Source organism: Amblyomma mixtum, chromosome 1, assembly GCF_055824585.1.
Source record: "Amblyomma mixtum isolate Tamu chromosome 1, ASM5582458v1, whole genome shotgun sequence".
In the NCBI taxonomy this organism is placed as follows: domain Eukaryota; kingdom Metazoa; phylum Arthropoda; class Arachnida; order Ixodida; family Ixodidae; genus Amblyomma; species Amblyomma mixtum.
The window spans coordinates 231,597,154-231,607,243 of NC_143012.1; the positions used below are offsets into that span (position 1 = coordinate 231,597,154).

The 10,090-nt window shown below is 46.1% G+C and overlaps 1 non-coding gene across 1 annotated transcript; it reads left to right on the plus strand.

Annotated features, from left to right (window-relative positions):
• Positions 1 to 8,464: 8,464 nt before the first annotated feature.
• On the plus strand, positions 8,465 to 8,538 carry TRNAI-GAU (transfer RNA isoleucine (anticodon GAU)). The gene has a single exon. It is a non-coding gene; the product is annotated as a tRNA-Ile (tRNA).
• The last annotated feature ends 1,552 nt before the right edge of the window (positions 8,539 to 10,090 follow it).

The window sequence follows — 10,090 nt, forward strand, 5'->3', positions numbered from 1 at the left end:
ATTATATCGCTTAAAGCTAATTGATAGAAAAGCAGAAGAAAAAACAACCACATGCAGCCGGTGGGATCCGAACCCACGACCTCCGAATTACGCGTCCGGTGCTCTACCTCTGAGCTACGGCGACGGCTGTCAAACCTTCTGCTTTCGGGGGTATTTATGTTTACAAGTAACCTAACCTTGAGAGTGTTCATCAGCGCCACCCACGATCATAAGCGGTGGATGTAGGACGTCCTGAGTTACCGCAGGTGTGACGTAGAACGCCATCGAACGGAGAGGGTGGAAGCTGTGTGAGAACCCTCATTAGTCATGTTTTATTGTTTATTGCAGAAATGACTTCACGTAGAGCTTTCATTTTATGGTACAGTGCTGACTGCAGAGAATTGCGCAATCCCATTGCATTACCTTTGATTTATTTTAGTTTCTGTAATATTAAACGCTATGGTGGTCACGAATTTGCGCAGATCTGACTACTAACGCAACTTAGCAATGCAAACGCTTCCAAGGATCTCTTTGAAAAAAAAAAACAGTGCACACCCTATTTATTTTTTCACTTGCTTAACTGCCACCGCGGTGGCTCAGCGGTTATGGTGCTCGGCTGCTGACCCGAAAGACGCGGGTTCGATCCCGGCCGCGGCGGCTGGAATTTCTTTGGAGGAGAAATTCTAGAGGCCCGTGTACTGTGCGATGTCAGTGCACGTTAAAGAACCCCAGGTGGTCGAAATTTCCGGAGCCCTCCACTACGGCGTCTCTCATAGCCTTAGTCGCTTTGGGACGTTAAACCCCATAAACCAAACCAAACCAATCACTTGCTTAACTCTACAAAGCAGGAAAACTTCTCTGCTTCTCTTGCCATAAGCACGCGAAGCCACAAGCATGTGTGCGCTCTGAAGCACTTGCAGCATATTTCTTGACTTCGAGTGGAAGCAACCTATACAGTGAACTCACTTGTTGAATCCTTTTTGATGGCGCTTGATAAGTAGTAAGGTGGCGCAGTGTAACCCCTTCGAGAGGCTTTATGACATGCCACAGAACTTTTGAATGGCTTTTGTCGGGCACACAGGCCATTTTATAGCTCTCTGACAATAGCTAAAGAGAGATTGAGCTTCGACATCGTGGTTGAGATGACGCCATTCCTCTGGCTCCTTTAAGAGGCCTCGTAAAGTACTCTGAACAGCGCGCCTTCTTCAAAGAACATTTTATTAGGGTCGCTGATCATGTACTGAGGGCGCCTTCGAAGTTACTTCTTACAGCAGTGCTTACACGTTTTTCTTTACCCAATGGTAGATAGACAGTACATAGTCAGCGTACATTGCCATTAGAGTCACGAGATAGAGATGTTGAGGAATCAGCCCTTAGATGGGAGGTATACCCAGGGATCTATAGAGCAAAAAATGAAGGAATGAAAGGATTGTAGTTGTCACTTTTATGAAAAATGGCTTTTCTTTATAACTGCTCTTGAAGCTGTACAAAATCGAGCAGCCCGTTTTATTTTTTCGGACTATAATCGTTCACATAGCGTGACACTCATGAAAAATGCATTGCCATTACCACCCCTTGAGACGCGCAGACAAATTTCACGACTGAGCCTTTTCTTCAAAAATTTTTTACACGAACGAATAGCTAAAAAGAGCACTGTTGATTCCACCTACATACCTTTCATCACGCGTTGATCATCCGTACAAGGTCGGCATCCCACTTTGCCGCACTAATGCTTGCTTGGCATCTTTCACTCCCAGGACGTCATCGGAGTGGAACCACCTACCTGCAGCCTTACTTACTACTAACAACATTGAAGAATTAAAAAAATCGGTTGCGGGATAATTTTGTAGTAGATTAGATAAAATGGTCATTTTATTTATTTTCACGTTGCTATCCTGTATACAGCGATTTCGCCAATTTGAAACACGCATTTTCGTTATTTTTGCCGCTTACTGTTGCTAACTTTGTTGTCATTGCTTTGTATTATAGCTTGTGTTATGAGTATTTCTAAATGACCTTATGCCTTAACACTACTTTGTATACTTTTGTTTCTCAAACCTAAAGTTTTTTCGCGCTTCATACTTTTTTGCAATATTGTTTACTTGTATTCCCTTCACTTCGAAACCTTGTGTAATGATGCTGCTAAATACGCGCGTTAGCTATTGTTTTAAATAACCCGTTGTGTATATATTCTGCACGTATTTGTAACCGCTCACTGCCCTCTCTAATGCCCTCCAAGGGCCATGAAGGAACCTGAAATAAATAAATAAATAAATAATTAAATGAATAAATAAATGAATAAATAAATGAACAGTGGCGCGGACAGTGGCGCGGAACGACGCGCTCGCGCTAAGCCAGCGGCCTATAAATCATCTCTTCTTCATCGTCCATAGCGTCTTATTCTTCGGCTGTCCGCCACGCAGCAATATGCTGCCCTTATTCCTCACAGTCTCCAGTTAGTTTAAGCCTTCTTCGTATGTGGTGCAGCAAACCTTCTGGACACTCATAGTTCCTGGTCGCTCGTAGTTTACGTTTGCTTACGTATCGCTAGTATACTTGATATTAAAAACATTAGGCTAGCTCAGAAATGTTTCCCATTAGTGTCGTTGACTTGAAAGCTTAACTATGCTTGATGTTGTAGGTGGTGTTAGCCCCTTTTGCAATAGCGTTTAGCCTTATCCGAGGCGCCTTCAGCTCAGTGTGCGAAAATTTGTCATCAAGCTTAGAACTATTTTCTGTCACTAGCAGAAAGGCTTCGTCATGTGCAGTGTGTGTAATGTCGCGTCTGTTCATTTTCTCTTCAAGTTTTGATTTGTGGCCGAAGAAAATGACTTCCCAAAATATTTCAACGACCCCAGGCTCGTTAACAGCCCTTACGCTAACACGCACTTGCCGAGGCTATGTGGAAGTGCTTCATGCAGAACAAGGATTTCGAGAACCCACGCTGCGGGTTCAGAGTCGTAATCCCGATAGACGGCAACACAGGAGAGGGAAGTGCGAGGAGCTCCTTGGGAACAATTCAAATGATCAAGGCGGAGGAATATTGTCTGTGTGTGTGGATGTTCCTTTGTTTGCGTACGCGCATGCTCGCACTAATTAGAAATCGATTTGTGCACACGGCCCTAAATTTTGCGGTCCCACCGGCGTGGTTAACGACGCATGAATACTATTTTTCCTCTTTATGACTTGGCGGGCAAGGCTCCAAAAGGTGCGCTCATCTTCTGTTTTCGAAACGAAATGCTGCTTGACCTGTGCTTGCCTAACGACTTTGGATAAGCTGGCCGCTGTCTCTTGCCCTCCTTTGTAACCTGTGTGCAGCACTCCAGTATTAAAGGGAGGGTTATTCTAATCTCGAGTTGCAGTTGCGTAGAAATATTTGAGGAATCAGTCACCTTTCATTTTTATATCTATCAATTTTATAATGGCTGGTGTAAGAGAGATCTGTGCTACTGAATTTATTTCTGCAAAACCGGGTCTATGAAAGGCCCCCTCCCCACAATATAGGTGCAGAAATTGTGAGAAAAAAGGAAAACCGAAACCACCACGACCGAGATTCTCATTGCGCTACTGGATGGCGCTAGTTACGTTGACGCCATCTATAATCACTAATGTCGCTGCTTCTCGGCCCCCGAATCACGAGTCAAAGAGCTTTAACATCGCCGATGTTTGTAGCGCTATGGAGGGCACATAAGATAGCCATCTCTGCGAGTGTGCTGGTGACGTGAGGTTATCGGACTAGAACGAGATTTAAACCGGTTGGGAATAGATGGATCAAAGCCTTTATAGCTTATAAATCTTTAGAGCGGGGAGTTACTGCTGTATACAGTCCCTTCCATCCGCATCTCAACTCTTGTGCGACGTACACCACAGATACATGCACCCCGCTGGCTTTAGAACTTCAAGCCGTTTACAGTGCCTTTGCTTCCCTTCCGCTAGTTTCCACGTTGAATACAGTTCATCTTTACACCGACTCCCTTGCTGCCGTTAAACAGCTTAAGGGTGTTTGACGCACATTCTAGATCACACAATCAATTCATCTGCTCTGCGTAAAGTACTCATGTACTGTGCGCATACACTGGATTCGCGGCCATGCTCACGATCCAAATAACATCCAAGCAGATGCTACGACTCACCTTGACACAACGACCCGCCATTTTGCGCTCTTCCCCGAAATACCATGCCTCTGTTCACATGCCCTCTCCCCGTAGCCTTACTCGGCAGGAGGAAGTATCCGTGCGCAAGATTCGGGCAGGGGCGGCTCTGACCCCACCTGTCCGTCATCGGTGGCGTGATAACAATCTGCCGGCAACTGACAGGTGCCCTCACTGCGGCACTGCATCAGACATTTGTGATGTTCGACACCTGTTGTGGACTTGCGCAGCGACGGCCCCTGTTAGAAAACGGCTTCTCAGGGAGGTGGACATGCTGTGGAACCCCGAAGGAGGCTATTCGAAGTGGATTATGAACAGTCAGTTCACCAGCAGTCTATGCGACTACCTCGCCTAAACTGGCCTCCATCCCTTGTTTAACTTTCTATATCCGGCATTCCACTCCCCTTTCTCAACGTCTTATGGCAGACTTCTGGAAAAAAAACAATAGCTTTTCTAAGTTCTTGCATTATTCTGGCAGAAGTCGTATCATGCTGTTCTGCTTCCCTCACAAAATTCGGAAAAATATTCCGGCTCTTACCCAAATAACTGCGGTAAACAATGAAAAGAGATGAATGGCAATTCATCGGTGGGTTATACACTTGCGTTACTTGGATGTGGCGCATGTGCTTATTCAAACACACGAACAGAGAGATAAAATCCAACAGTGAATATAGCAAATGGGGAAATATTTTTGTTTCTATATTGGGAGCAGAAAAGTTTTAAGTAAGGTAGTAACTGTCTCTTCGAATGCCTTTTCTAAATACTGTTAATTCTTATAGCCCTGGACAATTAATTTTCCTCTTAGAGAAGGAAATAAATTATTCCTCTCTGTTTCCCTTCAACGCAAGAAATTTTGTATAGCCTTCAGGAGTTCATCAGTGTACAAGAGCAAGTGTATATTTATACGGTAAGCGAACACGCATTAAAGAAACACTGGCCTGGAAGCAACTTTTAGACTCTGGAGGAACACATATCATTGCAAATCTACTGAACAGTATTCACATGACAAGTGATCAGCGCGTAGAGGTCACCACTGATCAGTGCACATGAGGCGCAAACTGAAGTCGATGCAACTTTCAGCCTGACGGCGTACTGCACGATGCGCATTATATGAGTAGTCGATGGAGACAATTCACTCCGCCAAACATCCAGCATATCTGTTAAGATCGACCTCAACTGTTTGTCCTCTTATCGCTTTTCTTTTCAACCTGCCACCATACTGCATAATGTGTCTTGCACGAGCATCCATCACAGACTGCATACTTGACAAAAAAATTGGCAGTGGCTTAGCTGTGGTTAAGCTTGGATATACAAGCGATAATGTTCAGTTACGCTTGGTTTGACTTCATGTCTGTCGCAGTTCGCGCACAATGCGCTGGGAGCACCACGATAACGGTGGTGGCGTTCGGCCGTCCACACACTGCCTGTACGGAGGCGCAGGAGGAGACGCGCGTGTAGTGAATACGGTGCTGTCTTAGAAGGTTGCTTTAGAGGTAAGTACTGTGGTGTCCATTCCTTTCGGGTGTACATCAAGGTATGAGAGACAGGCATTTCCTTTACTTAAAACAATTTTCATTCAATTTCACTTTCCTTAAGGCGCATATGGCGAGGTTCGGGTATCCACCGAGATATCAGAGAGAGAGGCGTCGTTTCCTTTTCTTAAAAAGAATTTACTTTTCATTTTCTTTGCCTTACGTCGCGGTTCGGGTGTCCACCGAGATATGAGAGTTTCCAGGTGCCCTAATAGTATTTTTTATTTCTGATATTTATTTATTTCATTTATTTTTTATTCTCGTTTCTGAGCTTATTTTTATTCCTTTCTTATTACGGAGTCCGCGGCCACCTGCGCTGCTCGTGACGTAGCTCAGTTTCGCGCATGCGCAGAAGTGCCAAATCTGGCCTCCGGCTCACGCGAAGCACTGTTTTGACAAGCCTAGTGAATCTTTACGCTTCAAAATTACCGTATCAACACCTAGATTAACTGCGATGTGAACTAAAACGTAGAGGCAAGTGTGCATGACTTTGAAATGACAAACTAACAAGAACAGAGAGAAAACAAATTGCCGGCTATCACGTTACTTCCTAATGCGAAATTTGAGCGCTGCTTATCAGTTGATTCAGCTTTTCGATCGATTGAGGCAAAGAATTCGAGCAAGAGATGTATGTATAATTACAGACAAGTTGTTATTTTTCACACATATTCTTTCTTCAAGAAACACTTCACTAACAGTTCTTGATTGTTATGAAGGAAGATTTGTGGTCGGAGAAATAGATGGATGTATGCTCGACTTGCTGCACCAAAGCCTGGTTCTTAAGGACTTGGACAGCGCAAGTATTTCGCGAGGTTGTCACAGCTGTGGGAGCCGTTACGAGCATGAGGAACAAGTTGTTTTCCCGTATAAGTGGTAAGAAATTCCCGCTTGTTGATATATCTACATTAAAGTCCCCACCCACCCTGCCACCTTGGCAGCCTTTCTGGCACAACGTTTTCAGGTTGTTTTCTTACAGAGAAATCCTGCAGCACTACAGGCTTGCAAGACTCAGATTTCCCCCAGCAGATAAAACTCTTTCCAAGCAACAGGCGAAAGCCTGGCGTAAACTTCAAACTAAAACCTATCCAAATCCCCAATTGTGTAGCTTCTATTCGGATGGACTGTACTCAGACACATGCAAAAATTGTGATGCCAAAGCCGATCTAAATCATATGATCTGGAACTGCCCGCAGTCCCTACCCGCGAGTCGCTTCATTACCGACTCTGATCATTGGGAGGCTCTATTGCTCAGCCCCGACCCGGGGACACAGATCAAGCTCCTCCAGCTGGCTGAAGACGCCGCCGCTGCCCAAGGGATAGCGGCCGCCGTTTAAGCGGGGGGCGACTTCGGGTCGCTCCTCTATATCCGCTGGAAATAAAGTTCCACCACCACCACCACAACGTTGCCAATGCGAAAGCATGCAATGCCCATCTTTCCCTCATTAAAATTCCTTTCTCTCTCTCTCGCAATGCCCATCTGTCACTACCACTACTACCACGTACCTTAAGTTCGAATGAGGTGTCCACTGTTCTAGGATGGCAGTTATGCGCCTTCCCTCTGGTTCAGGTGTCCACCGAGATGTGTGAGGCAGATACTGTGCATTTCCTTGCCTCAACAACCAATTTACAAATTTTACGTTCTACTTTCCGACTCCCGCTCTAGTGGTTTCGCAGCTGTGAGATGCAAGTACTGCGTATCTCCTTTCCTCAAAACATACTGAAGACACTTTGGAAATTCTAAGGTGTGCTTGGCAAAAGCCTGGTGATCCACCCACTGCCGCTTTGCCGAACCGCTTGGCGCGGAATCACTGGGCCGCTTCGGAGTCATGCGACTCATTCACTCGACTGCAACGAGATGTCTGGCGAAGCAGCGGCGGTGTAGCTGCACCGCCAACGCGCGCGGTCTCGTTCCAGCGCTACTGTGTGACGTCACGGTTGCTATGCACAGCTGCGCCCCCCACTGCGCGCTGCTTGCTAAGGAGGGGAGGAGGTTGCGCTTTTATTTTCTCCTTTCCAAGTTCCCGCTCCATTGCTTTCGCACCTTAAAGTGTGTCCACTGCTGGTTACTACTGACAACGGTGACGGCAATGGCGACGGCGACGCCGCGAAACGCAGAAACGGGCGCCTAAGATCTGCGCTCTAAAAAAGACTCCCCGAGAAAGCCATGGTTATTGTTGCGCCTTGCTCAACATTTATACGTGAAACTACTCCATCCAAAACTTAATGTGTCCTGTGCACCTTCAATGCACGTTAGCAGTACGCCTTCTGACAGCATAAACTCTATGGCTTACGTGAATAATAATATTTGTGTCCAGAGGACTACCGGTGCAGTTTTATATTGTCACAAGCGATTATAGCACCAAGGAGAAAGTTGTAATAAGGGAGTAATTACTCATTGGCATACACCCAAGCGCAGCCATACGGCTACAAAGGAAAGCTATACAGCTTTCTCAGAAACTTCGTAGTTAAAGAAAAATTCGTCCTGGTCCGGGGTTCGAACCCGGGACCACCGCTTCACCGAAGCAGTCGCTCTACCAACTGAGCTAACCGGGACGGCAAGCTTATGGTAGGGCGAGAGCGAACTTTCTTCTTCTACGAAGTTTCTTTAACTACGAAGTTTCTGAGAAAGCTGTGTAGCTTTCCTTTGTAGCTGTATGGCTGCGCTTGGGTGGATGTCAATGAGTAATTACTCCCTTATTACAAATTTACTACACCTTGGGGGCTTCCCCTAAACATTTGACCAACACTGTTCCCACTTCGAGTTATTGATCAGTTCGCTCTCGCCCTACCATAAGCTTGCCGTCCCGGTTAGCTCAGTTGGTAGAGCGACTGCTCCGATGAAGCGGTGGTCCCGGGTTCGAACCCCGGACCAGGACGAATTTTTCTTTAACTACGAAGTTTCTGAGAAAGCTTTATAGCTTTCCTTTGTAGCCGTATGGCTGCGCTTGGGTGGATGCCAATGAGTAATTACTCCCTTATTACAAATTTACTCCACCTTGGGGGATTCCCCTAAACATTTGACCAACAAGGAGAAACTTCATGCGCAAAATTTTCTTCAAACTGATAGGGGTAGAAACCCCTATCTGAAACTGATAGGGGTAGCGTGACAAGGAAAAGAAAATTTTCCTATTAGGGCGGTCGCTCTTCCTTCTGCTCGCCTTGTCGTTCTTACGTTCGTCGCAAGGGGCTTTCTCATCCAAGCAGAGCCAGCTGCACGAACAGCGACTAGATCATTGAAACAACTTTCTTTGGCTGCGTCGTTGATCCTCCTGGGATCCCACAAATGTCACCAGAGGGCTCAACGCACAAGCCGACTGAAGGAGAGAAGGCACAGGAGAGTACTGGGAGTGAGAGCGCGGCATAGCGGGGAGTGGCTTTGGTAGAAGGCGTATATCGGCGATGCTGCAGAAGGCAAGATCGGCCGGGTTGATGAAAGAAGCATGTAGGGTCTTGTAAGGTAGAGAAGACAGGAGGATGGCAGATCTCCTCTGAACTCTCCCACTGTCCCACTGCAAGCCGCTTGGGTGGGGCGCCTGACCACTCTGCCCGATGACAGCAAAAAGGTGTCGGCCTTAGTCTTGCTCGTCCTAAGCCGCCGTCGGCCGAAAGAGAGCTGAGAGAAACTACTTGGAGAAGGCGTTCCGCAGGCCGAACAAGAAATGAACCGAAGCGGGCTCCCAAGTTCCCTGGTGGCTCCGGATTCGCCCATCCATCTGTCCCGACGCACCGAACCTGGTTCTTTTCAAGTAGCTAATTTTCGTCTACCTCCCTGCACACGCTTCCTTGTTCTTCTCTTCAATGTCGTGAGTTCTTGCTTCTGCGCACTTCGTGAAAGCTCACTACCGGCTTTTGTATGTCTTTAGGGATTTAAAGCTGCACGTGCATAAGGATCTTGATGCACGACGAAACCGAAACCTTCCTTCACGTAGAAGGCAGTAAATACGCTCTCCAGCCAGCTCGTTTATCTACCATTGTGGAGGGGAGCACGATAATATGTTATTCGTTCTTAATTAGTCTGGTAATTCACCCGGGAGGAAACTGATCACACATTCTCAAGATTCTGCCTTTAGTAAGCATGCATTTACAGTACGATCATGTGGGGAAGAGAGCAGATATTCTCATACTTGCAGCTGGGACAGTTTATAGGCTTTTGAAAATATTATTTACATGGTCTCCTGAAACTCAGTTGCATGTAAAGGGAGGTGATGTGGTACAGTTGCTGTTCGTTCGTATATCTCAAGGAAAGCAATGAGCCGGGGAGTTTCGACTTGGTTTTTTTTTTCTCTGCTTCAGACTTCCGCAAAAAAATATTTGCTGGCAAATATATGTATAGACCTCTCTGTGTCAGAGATTTAACTTCTTACAACAGAAATAAATAATTTTAACTTCAATTGCAGACTTCTCGATTGAGAAAGTAGTTCAGCAGGC